At 37.5% G+C, this 22,889-nt stretch overlaps 1 protein-coding gene across 8 annotated transcripts in view; it reads left to right on the top strand.

Moving 5' to 3' along the window:
• The window catches only part of TBL1XR1 (TBL1X/Y related 1), a 179,368-nt gene that overhangs the window by 58,288 nt on the left and 98,191 nt on the right, over positions 1 to 22,889 (top strand). The gene's annotated exons all lie outside the window — the stretch shown is intronic.

Genomic DNA, 22,889 nt, shown 5'->3' with positions numbered 1-22,889 from the left:
AAACTGTTTTTCTGTATCCATGGGTGGATGATCATTCTTATGGATCTCTTTATATAAAGGAAGTTAATCCTTTACATGGGATATGAGTTGTACCTGTTTTCTAAAGTTAGTCATGCCTTGGGGCGCCTGGGTGGCTCAGTCGGTTAAGCGCCGACCTCGGCTCAGGTCATGATCTTGCGGTTCGTGGGTTCGAGCCCTGCTTTGGGCTCTGTGCTGACAGCTCAGAGCCTGGAGCCTGTTTCGGATTCTGTGTCTCCCTCTCTCTCTCTGACCCTCCCCCGTTCATGTTCTGTCTCTCTCTGTCTCAAAAATAAATAAGCGTTAAAAAAAAAAAAAAAGTTAGTCATGCCTTTTGATTTGGCATATAATGGTTCTTACATGAAAATTTTTTTATGGCCATTAAATTTTTTTCTCCCCATTATATTATTTTCCTCAATAGGTCTACTGTTTTCTGATCATCCAATAACTTTTGTTCAAGCACACTTTAATGTCAGTGAAGATGAAAGTATAATAAGTGAAAATCAATAATGCTGACCATGGTATTTGAATTAAATGTGAATGAGGTATAAGAAAAGGTGCCTGTAAGAAGATACTGCCACTGTCCAAGAGACTCTAGGTATATGCAGCGAAAGAAGTATAACAAACTTTATGGGCAAAATGAAGAAAGTGGTTGTGGTGAAAAGGATGATGTTCCACAGGAAGTGATGCTGGCAAAAAATTTCCCCACTAAAGGAACTTTCAGAGATATTCCATGACCTTGAAAATGTAAGAGTTAAAATGTTAGAAGCTGTATGACAGTTCCCTGTGGTGTATGAAATCTAAAAGATGCTCTGTACTCTGTTATACCATGAGAGAAGACAAACGTCAAACTACTTGTAAGTTATTTACAAAGAAATAAAGTACTTTAATTCATAGTGGTTCTCATTTTAAAAATTATTAAAAAATATTAGTGTATTTTTTATTATAACGTATTTAATATGGTATATTAGAAAATATTAGTTTTACTGTATTTTTATTATAGAACAGTTTTTAATGTTTTGATGATTTTAAACGTCACAGAACAGGTCCCACTGAAGAAGGTCACTTGCTTGGTTTCATCTTCCATTATCATTTCTATGACCACACTACCATACAAAATGGGGACTGCCTGTGTGTGTGTTTGAATTAACAACTGCCCCGCCCCCCAGCTCCTTAAATTGACCTGATAGTTTTAGAAAATGATCTCTTCGTTGTCTGTTCTGACCTGGGAGTCCATCATAGATTAGGTACAACTGAGAAAGTGGTATGTTTTTCACGTACTTAAGGACTTGATTCTTGGAGGTGCTCTGGATTTCGTTTCTTCCCCAAATTGCCAAGTGTGGATCTTAACAGTCTCATGAGCTTTATGAAGACGAGTATGCAAGGTCATCAAGGACAACAGTGGTTTTGTGTGTGTATTCAGAACCTGTTCTGTACTAGGCACTGTGTAAAGGATGTGCAGATAGATAAGAGGTAACATATTGGAGTTGTGTATAAATATAGAAGAATTAAAGTTCATGATACTGAAACATTTTTAATACTTTTATAGTGTTGTTGAATTCTTTGCTGTGTTCTGTGATGTTGGTGATTCCACAAGAGTGATTGTTGTTTTCAAGGAAATTGGTGGGAACCAGATTGAGCATCTTTATATAGGTCAGAAGGCAGCATGTCTAACTCATGCCTTAAAACAGATATTTTAATGTTAATAATACATTGTCTTATTGGTGATACAGGTGAGGACTTAAGTTCAAAGGAGTAAGAAGTTATTTCCAGCTAGGGTATTCAGAGAAGGCTTCATGGATGCAGTACAGCTCTTCAAGGGCTTGAAAGATACTTTGTGGGCATGTTTATTATTTATTTATTTGTTTATTTAAAATTATTGTTTATTTTTGAGACAGAGCATGAGTAGGGGAGGGGCAGAGAGAGAGAGAGAGAGAGAGAGAGAGAGAGAGAGAGGGAGACACAGACCTGAAGCAGGCTCCAGGCTCTGAGCTGACAGTACAGAGCCTGATGCGGGCTTGAACTCCCAGACTGTGAGATCATGACCTGAGCCGAAGATGGACACTTAGCCAGCTGAGCCACCCAGGCGCCCCTGGGCATGTTTATTTTTTTAAGTTATTTTTTAATTTTTATTCTTTTTTTTTTTTTTGTTTTAATGTTTATTTTTGAGAGAGCACAAGAGGAACAGGGGAGGGGCAGAGAGAGAGGGAGACAGGACTCGAAGTGGGCTCTGTGCTGATAGCAGAGAGCCTGATGTGGGGCTCGAACTCAGGAACTGTGAGATCATGACCTGAGCTGAACGAAGTTGGAGGCTTAACCTACTATGCCACCCAGGTGCCCCACTCCTGGGCATGTTAACAGAAGCATGTACCAATTGGAGCAGACAATGCTGGGAAAGTCCTAAAGATAAAAACCCTTCTCTGATTTGTCTTAATTTTATTACATAACCCATTTTGGTTAATGATGTTTCACAGCTGATTGTTGGATTATTAATATTACTGATTTTTGTTCTCAAAAGAATGTTGCTTTATGATTCAGGATTGTATAGTATAGTAGGTCTCAAAGTGTGGTCTCTTTGTAACCTGTTAGCATTGCAAATCCTTGAATCCACCCCAGACCTAGCCGTTGGAATGGAAAGAACAGGGGTGGGACCCAGCAATCTGCTTTAACAAGTCCTACCTTGTTCTGAGAGGACTAGGCATTTATAATTCATTGTTACCCTTTGAAAAAATCTGTATCATTTTTATTTGATAGAGATTTTTTTTTTTTTTTTTTTTTACATAATCTTTCCTAGAAGCTATTAATGATTAATCACCCATTTGGTTAACTTTGATTAAAAGTCATTGCTTGGGCACCTGGGTGGCTTAGTCAGTTGAACATCGGACTCTTGATTTCAGCTCAGGTCATCATCCCAGGGTTGTGGGATTGAGCCCCATGTCGGGCTCACAAGCATGCACATGTGTGCTTTCTCTCACTCTCTCTTTTTTTAAAGTCATTGCTCTGCAACTTAAAATCTGGAAATTATTTAGGGGGCTGTTTTAATTGTGAGTAGTAATTATAAAGAAAATTGCTAGTACATCTCCTTGACACATCAAGTATACTTGCTGTTTTATTGTCACCCAGAATTTAAAACTGAGGTATTGTGGCCATTGGGTATATAGAAAGGAAACACGTTCTAATACTGTTTTTGACTTTTATGAAATCTTTTAATGATACCTGTCAGTTTTTATACTAATTTGTTTTGGAATTGTAATAATTCATTATTTCTAATTAAATTCTAATAATTGAGGGACTGTTAGGCTTTTCCAAAGGGGCTGGACTGCACTTTACATTCTGATCAGCAGTGTTTGAGGGTTCCAATTTGTCTGTATCCTCAACAACCATTATTACTGTCCTTTTGTTTTGATAGTCTTCCTTGTGGATGTGAAGTGGTATCTCATTGTGATTTTGATTTGCATTTCCCTGATGGCTAGTGATGTTGAAGGTATTTTCATGTGCTTATTGGCCATTTGTGTGTTGTCTTTGGAATATCTGTTCAGATAATTGGCCCGTTTTAAAATTATATTGTTTGCCTCCTTATTATTGAGTTGTACTATTCATATATTCTAGACACAAGTCTCATGTTTTGCAAAAATTTCCTTCCATTTTGTGGGTTTTCTCTTCCTTGATGGTGTGTCCTTTGAAGGGAAAGAGTTTTAAATTTTGAGGATGGCAGTTTGTTTTTTCTTTTGTTGCTTGTACTTTAGGTATCCTAGCTAACCATTGCCTAATCCAGAGTTACTTAGGTCTTTGATCCATTTTAATTTTTTTATATGGTATGAAGTACGGTTCCATTTTCATTCTTTTGCATGTGGATATCCATTTGTCCCAGCACCCATTTCTTATAGTGACAGATTTTTGTGAATTTTTATCTATACTTCGTAGGTCTTTTTTTGTGCTTGAAGAGATTTTGAGTTTTACTGTCTACACCCACCCCATTGTCCAAGAAAGAATAAATTTACTAACTATTGAAAAGACACTGTGAATAAAGCACTGTGTACTGTTTTAGGAGTCCTAATTTTAGAAGGACATAAAATGGAGCAGATTTTTGTAATTGTTAGGTCACAAATTTTTAAAATGGGAAATAGAACACTTGGGAGTAAGAGACTAGAAGAAAGTCCTTCCAGTTGCTAACTAGTTTCATTTAAAGTAGAGTTAGACTTGTTTTGTATAGTTCAAGAAGCTCTGAGTAGGAATTACAGGTACATACATTTGAATCCTAGAGAAGAAAGAACTTTGAAAACAATTAGAGCTGTCTAATAATTTACTAAAATAGCACCTTTATGCAAAAGCACTCAACATTGGAGAAGCTCAAGCAGAGGTTGAATGATGGGTCATTTTGTCATTAAAATTACAAAATGAGGGGCTCCTGGATGGCTCATTTGGTTGTGTCTGACTTCAGCTCAGGTCATGATCTCCTGGTTTGTGAGTTCCAGCCCCACATCGGGCTCTCAACTGTCAGCATGGAGCCGCTTCAGACCCTCTGTCCTTCTCTCTCTCTCTTTCTTTTTCAAAAATAAAACCATTAAAATTTTTTTTTCTTTAATGGTTTTATTTATTTTTTGAGAGAGAACGTGAGTGGGAGAGGGGCAGAGAGAGAGGGAGACACAGAATCAGAAGGAGGCTCCAGGCTCTGAGCTGTCAGCACAGAGCCCAGTGAGGGGCTTGAACTCAGGAACCGCGAGATCATGACTTGAGCCAAGTTGGATGCCCAACTGACTGAGCCACCCAGGCGCCCCCAAAATAAAACATTTAAAAAAGCATTTAAAAAAAAATTACAGAATGGGTTTCTCCGTGGAACGAAGTTTGTTGAAGGTTTTCTATTTCCTATTGTAGTTTTGTTTCACAGTTGTGAAGGGTTTTCTCTTCAGGGTTCATCCTCTTCCACACTTTTGTCAAGTAGGAGAATGAGGGTGAGTGAAAATGGGCTATTGTCTTGAAGGCTTAAATGATAGAAGTAATCCAGTTTTTGATTAGCTAACATTGTTGTGCATTATCCTGAATATTAGCTCACCGCATGAGTAAAGGTGTGTTTTTGTATATGTATGTGCACTCCCCCCCCAACGTAAACACACACATACACACATGTCTCTAACCTTGTTGTAACACATAGTTAACAGTGGGGATGAGGCACTGTAGCAAGAGGGAAAATTGGGATGAAAACTAATAAGTATTAGTCTAAGGTCAAATTTAGGCATGGTTGTGGATTGTTCAATGAAGAAAGGCTGGCATAAATGCAGGGAAATGTAAATTGTGATAGTATAAATTTTCCTTTCGGGAAATGACCCTTCCTGATTCAGGGAATTTTGCTCTTTATAAATGATCTCTTAGAAGAGTACATGCTGTTAAAAGGAGAAAATGTGCTAGTGTAGATTTATCCTTTTGTGATAGGTGTATTTGAATCATATGTTTTAGGGTTTGAAAAAAACCCTGATCATTATATAACCTGGTTGAGACACATGAATTTGAATATCTGGCCTTAGGCAAAATAATTTAAGGACACTTAGTGATAAGATTCATACTATATGCTTAAATTAGAATTGGGAACATGAAAAAATCCAATGCCTTCATTTCTTTGAAGTGAGATTTTGGAATGAGCTTTAGAGAAAAATTTCTGAGCTTAGCCTGTTCCGTGTATTAAACATTTATCTTGTTTGCTCAATTTTAAGAGTGTTTGTCTATTTCTCTCTTTTTGTCTCTCTCTCTTTCTTTTCTTTTCTACACCCAACATGGGGTTTGAACTCACACCCTAAGATCAAGAGTCACATGATCTACTGACTGACCCAGCCAGGTACCCCATTATTTTAAAGATTATTTCAAAATCTCACTTTGAGTATACCCTGGAATCCTGGTTGGGAACGATTGGCTTCAAACAGAAGCTTTTTTCCCCCCTTTTCTGTGATGTGGTATAGTTATGCCTTCATGAGCAATTGGTATAAATATATTAAAATAAACATGTCTTTCTGTAATTGTAGCTTTTTAAGGCTTGAATTTAAAATGTTTGTTAATGTGTGTATTCTTTTATGCTTAAGAACGTAAAAAGTGTTTTTAGTGTATATGAGTTTTCCTTCTAAGTTACTATACATTAAAAAAAGCATATTAAAGTATACTGTCAAGATTTTCTTTTCTTTTGCCTGTTTTTGAATGTACCACCTAAAGATTGCTAATGTTTAGGTTTCTTTCCATGATCCTATCAGAAGTTAGTAAAGGACTTCACTTCCTTTCTCAATTAATAGATACAAGACATGTATGAAGAAACAAAACAGATGAACATAGGGGAAGGAAAGGAAAAATAAAAGAAGATAAAAAATGAGATGGAGGCAAGCCATAAGAGGCTCTTAAATATAGAATACAAATTGAGGGTTGATGGAGGGGACGTGGGGAAGGAGATGGGCTCAATGGGTAATAGGCACTAAGGAGGGCACTTGTTGGGATGAGCACTGGGTGTTATATCTAAGTGATGAATCACTAAATTCTACTCCCGAAACCAGCACTACACTGTATGTTAACTAACTCAAATCTAAAAAAAAAAAAAAAAAGACATGTATATGCAGTACTGGATAGAATGTGGGGGAAAATATTGCACAAGATGGTATTTTCCTATGGCTGACTTTTGCTTATAATGTTTAATAGCCTTATTTAAATTTAGGGAGAGAGTCCTTGTATTAAAGAGTACCCCACATTCGACTAGTATAAGCTATAGAGTAATTTAAAAAAATGCTATTGGAGTTGGAAGATGAAGAAAAACATTGTTTATGCTAATTATTTGGTATTTGAATGAGCCTGAAGACTCTTTTGTGACCACCAGTCCTTTTACCACATATGTGATAATCTGTACTTTGAAGCGCAACTATCCCCACTATTTAAAGAACCTGTTGCCCTGTGCCTTTGCCTTTTTTAGCTCTGTCAGCCAGAATCTGTCATTGATTCAAGAGCTCTGCTTTTCTTTAAACTTGACCTTAATAGCTGTATGAAAGGTGTTCTAGCAAATTTGAATTTCCAAGAGTGTGCCTTCCCTGTTGGTGGACTTGCAGTATTTTAGCTGCAGTATTTTAGGTCAGAGATTTTGCACAAGAGTTCAAATCAGTATTTATAGAGCCAAATTTGACGTTAGTGCTTGCAGCAGATGTTATGACAATATTAAGGACTTTGGGTCAATTCTTGGCAATTTTCAGGTTATGTGCTAAACTTTCGATGCTATCCTCTCTGTTCTTTCATGTCACTTCTTCTGTTACCCCACACTGGAGTGACACTGCATTTCTAGATGCTTTGACACAGGCTTACAGTGTTCAGCACATCTATCTTGTATAGCAGTTCTGTGTCTTCAGATGTCTTATTTTAGAGGAGGAAGTATTTGAATTGTTGTAACCTGTAGCACCAAAGAGAACAAATTTCACTTAGTAGACATGGTATTGTGGAATAAGTAAATTTGACAGTTGTGCCCAGAAGCAGAATTTTGGTGAATTTGTCAACAGAAATGTATTGTGATTTAAGTATATCTTCTATTAATAGGAAAAAACTTAGTTTATTAATATTGCTTTTTTTTTTTTTTTTTTAATTTTTTTTTTTTCAACGTTTTTATTTATTTTTGGGACAGAGAGAGACAGAGCATGAACGGGGGAGGGGCAGAGAGAGAGGGAGACACAGAATCGGAAACAGGCTCCAGGCTCCGAGCCATCAGCCCAGAGCCTGACGCGGGGCTCGAACTCACGGACCGCGAGATCGTGACCTGGCTGAAGTCGGACGCTTAACCGACTGCACCACCCAGGCGCCCCAAATATTGCTTTAATTTTTAACGCACTTCACAATTTTGACTTCATATCAATTAATGAGAATTAAATGGAATGTTGGGATTACCTGCATTTCTTCTGTGGGATTGGGGTTGAGGTTGTTTTTATAATTCCTTCAAACCCTACATTCTACGTTTCCAGTAATCTGTGACTCTTCAGCTTCCATGGATTTTACTTGTTTAGCTACAAAAAAAAAAAAAAAAAAAAAATCTTATGAAATCCAAAGTTAAATTAGATACGATGTCCGCTTTACCAAGCTTTACAGGCTTGCCTTCCTTATATCTCACAAGAAATAGGCTCAGTGAGGTTGTGGGAGTTTCATTTCTCACAGTTCCAAATGCCAAAGAGAGTCTTGAATTCAGAGCCAATGATAAGAGGTGTTGCATAATCTTGTTAGGCCACCAAATTTATGTTAATCACCAGATAAGACCCTTTCCTTCAGGGAGTTAAGAGTTTAAAGAGAAAGTTAAATGCATGTGGCCTGTACGAATTTAGTCTGGTTGAAAAAACTGCACATTGTTTGGAAGTAAAAGATAACGGTTGAAAGAAGAAGGATGTGTAAAAGTCAAATTGGGACGTTTTCTGGAGGAGATAGGCTATGAAGTGAAGAAAGAGATTGACATATAGGAAGATTTCTAAGCGAAGTTTTATTTTTAAATCTTTTTATGAAAAATTTCAAGATACATAAAAGAGAGTAATGTAATAAATTCTCACGTTCCTGTTGCTTAACTTCTAGTTAAGCAGGTCATGGTCAATCTTTTTATCTGTATCAAGGGTCATTACACTAAGGCCAGGTTTTGGTAAATAAAGTGTTTTGGAATATACCAAGTCCATTCATTATATTACTGTCTATATATTATATTACTGTCTACAGGCTGTCTTTGTGCTACAGTGGCAGCATTGAGTAGATGGGACAGACTGTAAGGACCCCCCCCCCCAACCTACAATATTTACTTCCTGCCTCTTTGTAAAAAATGTTTGCCAGTCCCTGATCTATATGCCTACCCATTCCTTTCAATGGTGTATTTTTTTTCCTTTTCTGTAAATTTGACCTCTCACATACCTTTCAAATAGATTTTTCAGTTTTGGTATTTTTCACATTTGCTTTATATTATTAATCATTTCTTGTCATTTTATTTATCTCATTATTTTAGTTGAGCCATTTAAGAATACGTTGTACACATTATGGTCATTTACCTCTAAATACTTAGGTGTAGCCTGAAGAACAAGGATATTCTCTTACATAACAGTGCAGTGGTCACATTTACGGATATTTAACACTGATACAGTATTGATACAATATAGTATTTAACATATTCCATATTAAAATTCTGCCAGTTATCCTATTGATCTTGTTAGCCATTGGTTTGCCCTAACTCAGGATCCAATCCAAGATCACACATTGAGTGATCTTTAATCTGGCATATTCCTCAGCCTTTCTTTGTGTTTTATTATTTTGACATTGACAGTTTTAAAGAACGTTCTTCAGTGTGAGTTCATTTCCTCAGGAACAGATTCAGATTATACTAACTGTGGTTTTAAAGGAATGAAAAGCATGGAGTCACATAACAAGAAGAAGCTGTAGGTTATAATTTAATTCTAGGCCAAGTATCAAGAATGAGTCCTGAATTCTGGTTATTGGAAAATAATTGCTCGTTATCTCCACATAGTTTCCATTGTGTGTGTTAAGCAAAAAAAAAAAGTACGCAATGCTATATTTAAAGAGCATGGGCTTTGAAGGTCGTTGACATAGTTTTAAATCTCAACTCTATTGTGAATTAATTGTATAAAGGGAAGCAAATTAACATCTTAGGGCCCTTTGTAAAAATATGGCTAATTTCTGCCTTTTCAAAATGTTTGGAGGAGTGAGATAATGCATGCAAAGTAGAAGGATGCCAGGCTGTGTGTTATTTATTACAATATAGTAAAATTTGAAAAGGAGGAAAATCACTATGAGTTAGAACTGTCAAAAAAATTGAGTGGAGAATGCACTTTACCTGTGATTTGAAGGATGGGTTGGTTTTGGATAAACTAGGTGTGAAGAGTCCATTGGAAAGTTTCGTGTGTGAGGGGATATGTTCAGATTAGGAAGTAATGTTAGAGTGAGGATATTGGTAAAAACATAAACCTTAGCGTTTGAGTTTGAAGGTCTGCATTATAGTCCAGCCTTTGCCACTGGCTGTTGGGGTGCATTATTTCATAGGTCTGGACTGTGTTTTCCAGCACTATAAAAATGACATATAACCAGCAATTTTCATAAAGGAGAATCATCCTTGATAGGATGGAGTAGTAGGGGAAGGCTTTCAGCAGGAAAGCGTTAAGATGAGTCTTGAAAAATAGGTAGGCTCCGGATAGAAGGAAAGGGAAAGCCATTAGACCAGCATGTTAAATTAAAGAAGGCACTATTGGAAATAAGCCTGTTGTATCACAGGTTAAGGAGTGATGCATGTTGGAAAGTAATGAGAAATTAAGGTTATCAGTTCTGAGCCCTATAAGTAGGGTCTTTATAGCATTTAGAGTTGGAGTAGAAAAATGGCCCTCTTAGTTATTTAAATAAAGGTTGGTGAGACACATTGGAGTAGAACTAAATTCACTTTATGCAATTTTGAGGGATGACAGTTTTTGTGTACTTTGTTTAGGGAGCCTGAGGAAGATACCTCAAACTCTCTTCTGCCAGAAATTTAATATGAAAAATACTAAGACTTAATGGAAATAGAGGGCAACTATAGTACTGTAATAAAATGACCTTTAAGAAAACAGGTGAGGTTGAAATACAGACCAGTGATTGAGTTATAGGCCTGAAGAGTCTTTGGAATGTTTCTGCATGTCAGTTGACTCTGGAGCTTCTGCAGACCCAGTCATCCAAGTATGGCAGTTGATCTTGGAGGAAAGTGGAAGTGTAAACTGAAACAGTTTGCAACATTGGTAGTTAGTGCTGCTGCCTGGGCCAGGATCTAGGCCAACAGCATATCACAGTGTAGCAGAATCTGGACCATTGTCTGTTCAGAGTAAATTTCAACAATCCTGTCATGTGGCAGTAAAGAAAGACAGTATACAGATAACTGTTCTTCGTTCTCCCTGCCTCCGGATTAATAACCTTCCTTCTGGCAGTCATCATATCTATTTGCCTATCTATAAATAGCATCAAGGGAAGTCCTAATTATATATGAGTCCAGCTACTCCTTGGAGAAATGAGCGAGATGGGACCATATTTGACCACAAATTGTTGAAAGAGGTTCTGGGAACCAACTTAATTGGGTGGAGTAGGTATATTCTTGATCCATAGAACTGGTGTTGTTTCTTTCTTTGAAAACCTTTTGGGTTCAGGTTTTTCTGAACTAATGCTTTCAGTAAGTCCTGTTTTCTGGAGTTGCTTTTTAGTGTTTGCAGTCAGTGAACCTGAATGGTTATAGTGCTAAAACCTGAGTCCCTCTTGGTTTTATACAAGCTAGGTTAAGAAATTGAGATAAGGCAGCCCCCATTTATTAGAATGTACTCATTTTGTTTATCTGTCCTCCCCCACTAGAAAATAAATTTCAAGGAGTTTCCTTACTGCTCTGTCCTTATTAGCATTGGAAATGATGTAAGTTTTCCTAAAGTTTTTACTCTTACTCCCTTTCTCCTTCCCCCATGTTTATGGGCTTTGTTTCAATCAGTGAAAGGAGTCAGTATGACAGGTACATTTTAATTTTGTGTAGGATACTTAGTTGTGCCTTTGGGTGACCATTCCATGGCCAGATTTTCAGCCTTAATTGGAAAGGAGACTTAACACCCTTAACAGGATAAAGCCAGCAGTTTTAAAATTTGTTTTGTACTAGTGATTATTTTTTAATCTTATTTGATAAAATCCCATACTTAAAGAATTACTACCTAAAAGTTATATTAAATCTTATTAAATTACCAAAGATACACTTGAGTGATGGGGGTGTGCAAAAGGTAGAGTTTGTTATCTGCGTAAAGGAAATTTCTTTCCTGGCCCTAGGTGACCTAGAAAATCAGAAATTTCAGTACTTTTTTTTTAATACCACAGAAGTAGTGAATACATATAATAAAATGAAAAAAAAAATGAGGCTTCTTTACTAGGCCTATCCTCAGGAGACAGCAGTGTTTAAGAACTTGTATTTTGGTTCTTTTGTTATCATTACATGTTTGTTTATGTCTTTCTTTATCTGTTAGCTTGAGACACAATTTATTTTCTATCTTCAACTCCTAAATAAAGTGTCCTTGATAATGTCTTAGTGAAATAGGTGTTCTTAGAATAATGTCTGGGGAGAGAAGATTGTTTTAGAATGACATAAAACGTGAGAGTGCAATAAGAGGTTTATTGGGTAGGAGAAATATTGGGAACTGTCAGGAAAAACATTCCTGTGTTTTCCTTTACTCACACACGTAATACTTCTGACACTTTTGATCACCAAACATGTGGTAATTTTTTTCACATCAAGCAATTCTCTTCAACACCAGCTGGGTGTCCTATAATTCAACTCAGTTCTGACACTGTCTGCCAGGAGTTAGCATCAGATCCCACAGGGTAGGGGCTCAATCCCACAAGACTGCCTCCAGTTCAGATGCTAGTCGCATGTCCCAGGTTGTTGCTTCTGACTGACTGGCAGTGAGTTGGAGTCCTCTGACCCCCCCGTGGGTTTCTGACCCCCCCGTGGGTTTCATAATTTGCTAGAGTGGCACACAAAACTCAGGGCCCGCTTAACATTTACCAATTGATTATAAAACGACACGACAAATGAACAGACATTTAGGTGGAAGAGGTAGGTGTGGCAAGGTATGGGCCCATGCTTTAGCTTTTGACATAGCACCCTCACAGTACCTCCGTGTGTTGAGCAATCTGGAAGCTCTCTGAATTTCGTACTTTTGAGATTTTTATGGAGGGTTCATCATGTAGGGTGAGATCAATCAAGAGCTCAGTCACCATTCTTTCCCTTCCTGAAGGATGAGGGAGCGGGGCTGAAAGTTCCAAGCTCTGATGAATCATGGCTTGGTCTTTTTGCTGATCAACTCTCATACTGAAGTAAGAGTCCTTATCACCCAGCAAATTCCAAGGCATTTAGGAGCTCTGTGTGAGAAATCAGGGTCAAAGACCAAATATTAGCACAAAAGATATTTTTGGTGTTCTTGTCATTAGGAAATTACAAGTTTTAGGAGCTCTTTGCTAGGTACTAGGGTCAGAGATGTATGCATGTATACATGTATATTTTCCCCCCTATTTATTTCACAGCAACAAATGGATCAAGTTACTATTCTAGATAGACTTTGAGAAAAAGTCTAGTATTTCTTTGTGTCCTCCTTGTATACTTAATTTTAGTCTAGGAATACATCTCTGACTATAGTTGGACTTCAAGGAGATTTACCCTCTGCCAAGTTGTTTTCCATTCAGAGAATTCCTTGGGGACTTGGAGTTTGAAGAAATTCTAGAAGTTTATTTTTGCATGTATAGCATGGTTATAACTAAGCTGTTCTTTCCCCCTTTATGTGTAAAGTCTGTGGTCCTTAAATAGGCTCTGAATGAATGAATGAACATTCAAGAACAGTTCAAAGTTTGAAAAGATTGAGTGGTTTTTGAAGAACAGGACTTCTATATTCAGTTTCTTAGAATGCAGCTTAATAGTAGTCCTTGCTTGAACATTCTACAGTTACGTCCCGAGGTTCTGGCTGAGAACATGGATAAAATAAGGGAGGGGGAAAAATTAAAAATTTACATACTGTGTAGTAAGAAATGTATAAAAGGCCATTGGCCCTAGACTTCTGATTTCTGACTGCTTAATACTTTGCACGGTATGGAAAAAAGCAAATTGATGGGTTCAGTGGTCTTGGTTGATAATTCACCTTAGGGTGATCCCATTCTGCTCTTCAGTACTTCTTCTCTGCCCTTTTGAATGAAATAGCTAGTTTTACTTTATATTTCTCCCAATCAATGACATGGAAATAAAGTGGAATTTATTAAAGCTCCAAGTGGGATTTGCGGACTTCTTTCAAATTAGAAAATTAGTCACTGTACTAGTGGAATTTGAAGTTAGACTGACTCAAATTGTTAACCTCTTTATTATTACACCAGAGAAGATGTGTATTAATAGAACTTACAGAGCATGTTGAATTGTCTGGGGTAGGAAACATCAGGGAGAACCAAGAGCTTACATTGCCTAAAAGGAATTTCCTGGAATGGGAAACTGCAAGTTATTTCCTATTAATGTTTTAAAATTATTTTGATATTCTATCTGGAAGGAAAATGATTTCCAGACTACACAGGTATTCAGTAGTTTATATGACATTCAAAACCAAAATAAAAGTACTATTTTTAAATACTGTGTAATTATGTAGAAGGCTTAATGAAAGCTTTATTAAATTTACCCTTTGTTTGCTATCACTGTGAGTATCCATTCCAGGAATTCAGTGCTGCTCTTTAGGCACTAGTTTTATAACTTCTCAGCTACTATTTAGAAGCCAGAGTCTAGGAATAATAATATCACACTAATATTTCTTTAAAACATGGACATTTGAGGGGTGCCTGGGTGGCTCAGTCGGTTAAATGTCTGACTTTGGATCCAGTCGTGATCTCACACAGCTCATGGGTTCAAGCCCTGCATCATGCTCTGTGCTGACAGCTCAGAGCCAGGAGCCTGCTTCGGATTCTGTGTCTCCCTCTCTTTCTGCCCCTCCCTGGTTCGTGCTATTTCTTGCTCTGTCTCAAAAATAAGCAAACATTAAAAAATTTAAAAAACATGGAGATTTGATTAATCCAGGACCCATTATAGATGATTGGTTGTGGTGTTAATTAAAACATGAGTATTGTTTTTTAGAGACCAAAATCGACTCACTCCTGCTTCCGTGACGGGTAATCCTCTTTTTTCTTATTTTATATCCAATATTTAATCCAGAAATGATACATTATTTTCAGGATGCTAGTAGCAGTCTGTTTAAAAACAAAGTTGCATTTTTGTTTTATGTAATAAATTGTTCATTAACATTCATGAAAACACAAAGCATTCTGGACATTTAGATTGGGTATACTGAATGATAAGTTTATTTAATCAAGGCTGTGGTTCTATTAAAGGACAGCTCAGTGTGTCCCGTCACTCACTAAATCTGGTAAAATAATGACTGCCAGTAATTAAGTGCTTTTTATATTTCAGGTAAGATTATATGCTTGATATGCATTCCCTTATTTAATTCTTAGAATAGTAGCCCTCTGGGTAGGCAGTGCTAAAATCCTCATTTTACAGATGAGGAAACTGGTTAAGAGAGATTAAATAAGCACCATTGCGTCTCATGCTCAGTAAGTGGTAGGAGTCACAGTACTGTTGCCTTTTTCTGGTTCTATGTGTAATTTCTTTTACCTTAATTCTTAGAATTTTGTAAAGAATGGATGAAGCTTTGGAATGGAAAGGCAGTGTAAATATTTACTGAATAAGTGAATTGAATGAATTGAGTGAATACTAATATAATTAATTGTAAAGAACCAGACATTTGTTTGTGACTATTGTATTTTGTGATGTTTTCAAATGAAATGTCCTGGCACAGGGTTATTGAATAAATGTGGGAAGGAGTACAAGATTTGGTGTGGTTAGAGGAGAACAAGGACATGAAATATTCAGGTTGTCAGAGGGGGAAAAAGCAAAAAGTAACTATGATAGGAGGTATGAAATAGGGATATAATTTCAAAGTAGCCACCAGTAAATCTAGAAGATCTGAAAATGCAGAAAAACTTCATTATAGTAGACACGTAAGGGACATATATGACTATTCTTTCAGATGTTATTTCCTCCAGTGTTAGAATGCCAGTAGAGCAAATTTTTCTATCTTTCTGGTCTTTCTTCCCAGGACCTTGGGGTCAGAAACTAACGATGAAAGGCATCCCTGCCTATTGTAAGTTGATCTCTTGGAGTAGTCTTTCCAGTTTTTTGTCTGTATAACAATGAAGGAGAAGTAGCAAACCTTAAACCTTTCTCAGTGAACTTAACTTTAGCTGTTGATACTTTTTTCTCTTCATTCAGTTCTCTTTTGCCTTCCTGGTTCCTCTCCTCTGGCCTAAAGTAATTAATGGGATCAGAATCAAACTGTGTACTCTAAAAAAAGCAAAACTTAAGCCTTTTAAGAGCAACTACTGTTTTTTAATTTGAATGTGCATTTTAAAAAGAGTAGTACAGCATTAAAATGTTGCACCAGGATGTGATAATTATAATAAAGTGTTTAGGTTTCTAGTGAAGGGGGATGGACATATAAAATAAATATCTGCAGTGGTGATAGAGCTTCGGTGGGGTATGGGTGATCTAAAATTTAGCTAGAGGACATAGCATATCCAAAGTCATGAAGGCATAAGGAACTAAAAATGTACTTGTGAAATAACACCCTAGAGATAGAAAGCAATGGTGTTTGATGATAGGTAGGTAGGTAGATGATAGATAGGTAGGTAGGTAGGTGTGGGAGATACAAGAGGAGAAAGAACCGTATTTCCAGCGTGGGTGACTGGATGTCGGAGCCATACAAAGAAGTAGAGAATATAGGAAGAGGAACAAGTTTGGGATGGGAGAGGAATTAAGTATATACATAGTAAGTTTGAAATGCTCTGGGGACCTCTCTGGGGAGAATGATGTCCAGTTGGCTTCAAGTAACTCAAAACACTATTTTAAACAAATCTGGCAGGAAATCGCTATTTTTTTTATTCCGTTGTCCTCCGTGTAAGGAAGTCCATCAGGCATATTGCCTTGGTTGAAAAATGGCTACTGCTTCAGGAGGCATCAGGTTTAAACATCTGCATCTGTTCTCCATTTTTAGGAAAACAAAAGATTCCCTAGCTGCCTCTCTTGCTGTGATGGCTGGGAGCCCCTGCACCCACCCCTATTTCTGCTTAGATCTTATTAACCAGGCTATTTCACATGGCTACCTCTAGCTGCAAGAAAGGCTGAGAAAGTATTATGTGGATATGTTGCTATTTTGAACAAAATTGGCATTATGTTAGCAGGGAGGCTGAAGGCAACTAATAGTTGTTATGTAAATAAACAGTGATCCAACAGAGAAATCCATTATTGCCTCTTTCACTTGAAAATTACAAAACCCACAGACAAACAATAACAAAAACAAAAAAAAAACAAATCTGAATTTTCACATAATCAAGTGCTGTTCAATTATAAATTTTGGGGTGCATGCCTATTAAAAATAAATTTTTTGCTTTGGGTTTTATCAGAGTTGATGGGGAAGCAGATTGAGCTACGAAGAATGGGTGGTAGGATTCAAGGAACCAGTAGACATTATAGATATATTTAGGAAAGAGAATTGATCAAATTTAGTGATTGATATGGCTGACAAAGGAGACAGGGAAGAGTCAAGGATAACTTTCAGGCTTTTGTTTTGGGTAATGAATATTAAACCAAAAGCAACACAGTATTTGCTGCAGAAATGGCTATAATGTTTTTGTGCCTTCCAGGACTTTTGATAAACTTCCAAAAGTAGGAGGATTATGCATTTTAAAATTCCATGCTCCCTAAGGAATTCTGATATATAAATAAATATAACCTAACCCTCATCAGTGAAATTCCTGATTTCTGTTATGTATCTGTTTTTAAACAGTTAAACCTACGTAGTGTTTCAAGAACTAGTTGGTTGTATGAAACACTTGAAGTTCAGAGTATTTGGAAGCTGGGTAATGATAGGTGACGAAAAGTAGTATTTATTGGTGGGTGGATGTAAGCTGTCTTCAGGTGGCTGCCTGTGATCCTTGCTGTGCTGATTGTGCCCTCCCTGTGGCAGTAAGAGAACATGGCTATAGATCTCTTTCTCCTCAGTGATACTTTCAACCTTCATTAAAAGATCTTTATCATGTTGTAAAGGAAAATAATGGGAAACAAAAGCTTCGAAAAGAGATTCAAGAGACATAGAAGAGGAGAGTGGTTAAGAATTTAACCTGGCATCTGATGTCCGCTTACTTGGCCTTACTGTTGATCTTGGTCTAGGAACTGCTCTGAGCCTTAGTTAACCTGTTTTTGAAATAGATGCAATACTTACTATACAGCTTGTTATGATATTTAAATGATACTGAGTGTGCAAGCAGTGCAGAGTTTAATATTTCACTACTTCTTGTAAGACTATTTAACTTCTGGGCCTCAATTTCCTTTTGAACTACACTGCTTTAGCTTTGTTTAGCCTTCATATCATCAAAAGAGATTTTCTATGTTGTTTGTAAGATATCTTGTAGTGTGTTAGTTTGGTTTTCTGTCTGTATTGCCATATTTCTCAATTCAAGCCAGTCATTGCTTATAGGAGGTGAATTGCTCCTAGAAGCTTTAAGTTACAGGTCCAAGACCACTGACAACCTAGAGACAGAGTAGAGATGAGTACCCACGTGTGTTGTAAGACAAGGAGTCACCAAACCTTTTCTCTTTCTGTGGATAAATAACCTTGGTTCAGTTTTGGCTGTGTTTCATTTAAAACATAAAAGTGGAACGTCCAGCAGTATTACCAGCCAACATGGGGGCATGGCAGAGTGGTCCCTGACTTGTGAACTGCATCTGGACTGGGAGTACATATGTGGAGGGAATGTGGGGTACATTCTTACAATGGAGCATATGCTTTGATGGGTTGGATCCGCAGGAAGCTAGGCCCATGAAAATCTTACCCTTTGTGGAGTTTGTGGTTTTTAACCCAAAGTAGCTTCCATGTCCTTTCGTGAATTCTTGCTCCCTCATACCTGAGCAGTGAAGTGGTGGTGGTGGGACGGAGAGCTGTGAAGACTATAGCTCCTGGATTGTGTGTTCTGCTGACACGCCTGGCTTGAAGCTCTCGGATAGTCTTTTCCTGTCCTATATCCTTCCAAGTAAACTCAGTAGCCTTCTTTGTTTTTTTGTGAGTTCATCTAATCCAGTCTGAGTCATCAGAATGCTCTTTATCTGATTGATTAGCCTTGACTTGAAATCAAGAGGCCAGTGAGCAGTCCTATGCAACAGATTTTCATTCTGTTTGTGGCAAAGATAGTTTCCTCATAGTATTCTTTAAACAATTTCTGGCTTATATTCCTTCTTAAGGAGAAGAGGTTGAGATTTTGTTGGCCATTCCCCTATTTGCACAGATCCTCACCAGCCCCTTGTCATTTAATACTCATTGGAACCCAGAATTCCATTTTAGGTATGATAGTAGGCACAGTTATCGAGATAACTTAATTTTTTTCTAGGAATTTACAGTTGGAGGTATTGAAATAAATTCAGCTAACCTTTTTAATTCTAGCTTTGTGCATTTTCATAAACTAGTCTCACTGTCTCTTTATTTTTGTTCTCAAGAATATTGGTTGGACACGGGGGGGGTAAATGACCAACAGTTCTTTTTAAAAAAAAAAATTTTTTTTTTTTTAAGTTTATTTTAAAAAATGTAAAGGGCATGAGCAGGGGAGGGGCAGAGAGAGAGGAAGTGAGCAAGAGAATCCCAAGCAGGCCCCACACTGCCAGCGTGGAGCCTGATGCAAGGCTCAAACGCATGAACTGTGAGATCATGACCTGAGCTGAAATCAGACGCTCAGCCAACTGAGCTGCCCAAGCTCCCCAACACCAACAGTTCTTAATAAGCATTTGAGGAAGCCTTGGTCTATATCCCACATTTGGGTTTTGTTACTTTTACCTTGTTCAGTATTTTAAAGTAGTGATGGCAGGTAAATATATGTAGTATCAGGTACAATGTAAACCTTTGCTGGATATTTAAAAATTGAGCCTGTGTCTAAACTGCAGTAGAACTTAAAGTGACTAGACATTCCATTTCACTGGCATATTTTCCTGTTTTATTTTCTGGGTTTTGTTTTGTTTTGTTTTTGTATTTTGTGTCTTGAAAAAGTTAGAAGCTTTTTAATGTTAACTGTGCAAGAATGCTTGTGTGAAAAATACTTTGATTAATCGGACTCTGGGCAATTACAAAAGTTTTTAAAAATATAACGTATCTTCTTTCTCATTTGATAACATTTATGATGGCCTCCATAATATTATAGTGCTAAATATTTATTTATAAAATTATTTTTAAAAATATTTTTAAAGTAATCTCTGTGCCCAGCATGAGGTTTGAGGTCAACCCCGAGATCAAGAGTTTCCTGCTCTACTAAGTCAGCCAGCCAGGTGCCCCTATAATGCTAAAATATTTAGGTAAACCTATCATTTTATAATGCCTAATATCTACCCTAGAATTATAGCTTTATAATACACAGCAAATGTAGGCAAGAACAGGTAGCTCAGAGGAAAAATTAGAGTAATTGAAACATAAATGAACTGTTTGATAAATATACATGTTCCAGGTATGGCTTCCAACAAACATGAACATGATCCTATGGTCACAGTATTAAGGTGAAGCACCTCCTTGTATATGATTGTCTGCATACAGAACATAGAATACGCAGGAGCTTCTTATCTTGCCAGCGCTCACTTGAAATACAGACTGGTTCTGACCATCCTACATACTACTGTTTCAGCCTGGGGGCACCACCTCCTCCTCACAGAAAACTCCTGAACTCCTGACCTTCCTGGTAGTTTTTCTTTTTTCATAGCTTGTCATCTCCTACATAACACCTAGTCCTAAATTATGTTGGAATTTAAAGTCTCCCAGGGCAAGGATCTTTATTTATTGATGTACTTTACATTGTCAGTAAAGGGCTAACTTTTAATTTTTTTTTTCAACGTTTTTTTAATTTATTTTTGGGACAGAGAGAGACAGAGCATGAACGGGGGAGGGGCAGAGAGAGAGGGAGACACAGAATCGGAAACAGGCTCCAGGCTCCGAGCCATCAGCCCAGAGCCTGATGCGGGGCTCGAACTCACGGACCGCGAGATCGTGACCTGGCTGAAGTCGGACGCTTAACCGACTGCGCCACCCAGGCGCCCAAGGGCTAACTTTTAAAATTAACAGTGTTTAGGAGAGAGGTTAATAAAATTTTTCTTCCTCTTTGCTTTCTCCTCAGAGTTCTATTGTCTACAGCCAGATAACTCTTTTAACAGTCAGTACAGACAACAGCCGAACAATGACAATTCTACCATCTAATGTGGCTGAAAGATGAAACATTGGCATTAAATTCTGTTGCTTCCTAATCTCCTGAAGGAAAATCTGGCTTCTTAGTTTCTGTTTTCTCGAGTAACTGATGCATCACTAATGGAGAGAGTTCATTTATAGTATGTAGGTCCTTTGTTGTTGAGGGAATCTCTGGTTGCTTTGATATTAGAGAACTGGGAAAAGATCAGAAGATTGACATTTTGTTTTATTTATTTATTTTAATTTTTAGCATTTATTTATTTTCTTTGAGAGACAGAGACAGAGCGTGAGCAGGGGAGGGGCAGAGAGAGAGTGAGACGTAGAATCCGAAGCAGGCTCCAGTCTCTGAGCTGTCAGCACAGAGCCCGACGTGGGGCTTGAACTAATGAACTCTGAGATCATGACCTGAGCTGAAGTTGGACACTCAACTGACTGAGCCACCTAGGCACTCCTGACATTTTGTTTTAAATGCAATTCTGTCTATAGATAGTTTAATGAAGTTGATTTAAAAAATAATTGCAAATCTACAGTTTACTTGTTTTCCATATTTGTAAGTTATATTATGACTTAGGGTTGTTAAAAAAATGTAAAAAACATCTTTTGCAATAACATTTTAGTTCACCTTATACAAGTGATTTTTGGTGTCCACTTGTCGTTAAACCATGTCAAAGCTAAAATACAAGCTCATTTTCTCTTAATTTAAAATACACATAACTCATTTCTTCTCACCCACTACTTAAAAATTTTTTTTAATGTTTATTTATTTTTGAGAGCGAGAGAGACAGAGCATGAGTGGGGGAGGGGCACAGAGAGGGGGAGACACAGAATCCAAAGAAGGTTCCAGGCTTGAAGCTGTTAGCTCAGAGCCTGACATGGGCCTCAAACCCATGAACTATTAGATCATGACCTGAGCCAAAATTGGACTCTCAACCGATTGAGTCACCCAGGCGTCCCAACTTCTCACCATCTACTTGATGAACATTAGCTAGTTTTGGCAAAACTTATGGCTAACATGTTTTCCTGCTTGCATTTGCTGTGGTGAAGAGAGTTCATTTCCAGGACCAGTCTGTTACTCTCTGCCTTCATTGTTCTTTCTTTGCTTGTTTATTTTTAATACTTCCAGTTGCTATTTTTATAATCTCATGGTTAAGTCATAAACAGGTTTTGTTTTTTGTTCTTTTGCTTAGAACCTGAAGTTTTTTTATCTTTTAATACTATTCTTAACCCTGTTGTGGCCTTTTAAACCAAGCAGTTAACAATTAGCTGCTAGTATTTATTAGTATACTGTGTGAAAACATCTTTAGGAACTTAGTAGGATTGGTGCCCTTATTTTTATTATTTAAAACAATTTTTTTTTTAATGTTTATTTTTGAGAGAGGGAGTACAAGCAGGGGAGGGGCAGAGAGAGAGGGAGACACAGAATCAGAAGAAGGCTCCAGGCTCTGAGCTGTCAGCACAGAGCCTGATGCAGGGCTTGAACTCAGGAACTGCAGGATCATGACCTGAACTGAAGTTGGATGTTTAACCGACTGAGCCACCCAGGCACCCCTATTTTTATAGTTTCCTTTGAGAGAGAGAAAGCATGTGCACACATGAGCGTGGGAGGGGCAGAGAGAAAGGGAGAGCCAGAATCCCAAGCAGGCTCCGTGCTGTCATGACAGTGCAGAGCCGGATGTGGTGGGGCTTGGTCTCACAATCTGTGAGATCATGACCTGAGCTGTGGTGAAGAATGGAGGCTTACTGACTGAGCCACCCTGGCACCCCAGTGTGCTCTTGTTTTTGAATCATTGCTTTTTATTTATTTTTTAAACAATAAACTGAACTCTGTTCATACTTGTTGGGCTATCAAATACACTCTGCAGAGTATAGCATTGTACAGTAGCCTCATTTTACACATGAGGACATGCTTATGGTTATATGGATATGATATGAAGGGGTTAAACTTGTAAACAGTAGTTCTTTCCATTCTACATCTGTCTTCTAAGTGAAGATCACAGAGAAATACTGAAGTTTTAATCCTTTTTTAATCGAACTTCA

Source organism: Puma concolor, chromosome C2, assembly GCF_028749965.1.
Source record: "Puma concolor isolate L17-30 chromosome C2, mPumCon1.1.hap2, whole genome shotgun sequence".
Taxonomy (NCBI): Eukaryota; Metazoa; Chordata; class Mammalia; order Carnivora; family Felidae; genus Puma; species Puma concolor.
This window is presented reverse-complemented; position numbering and strand designations above follow the sequence as displayed.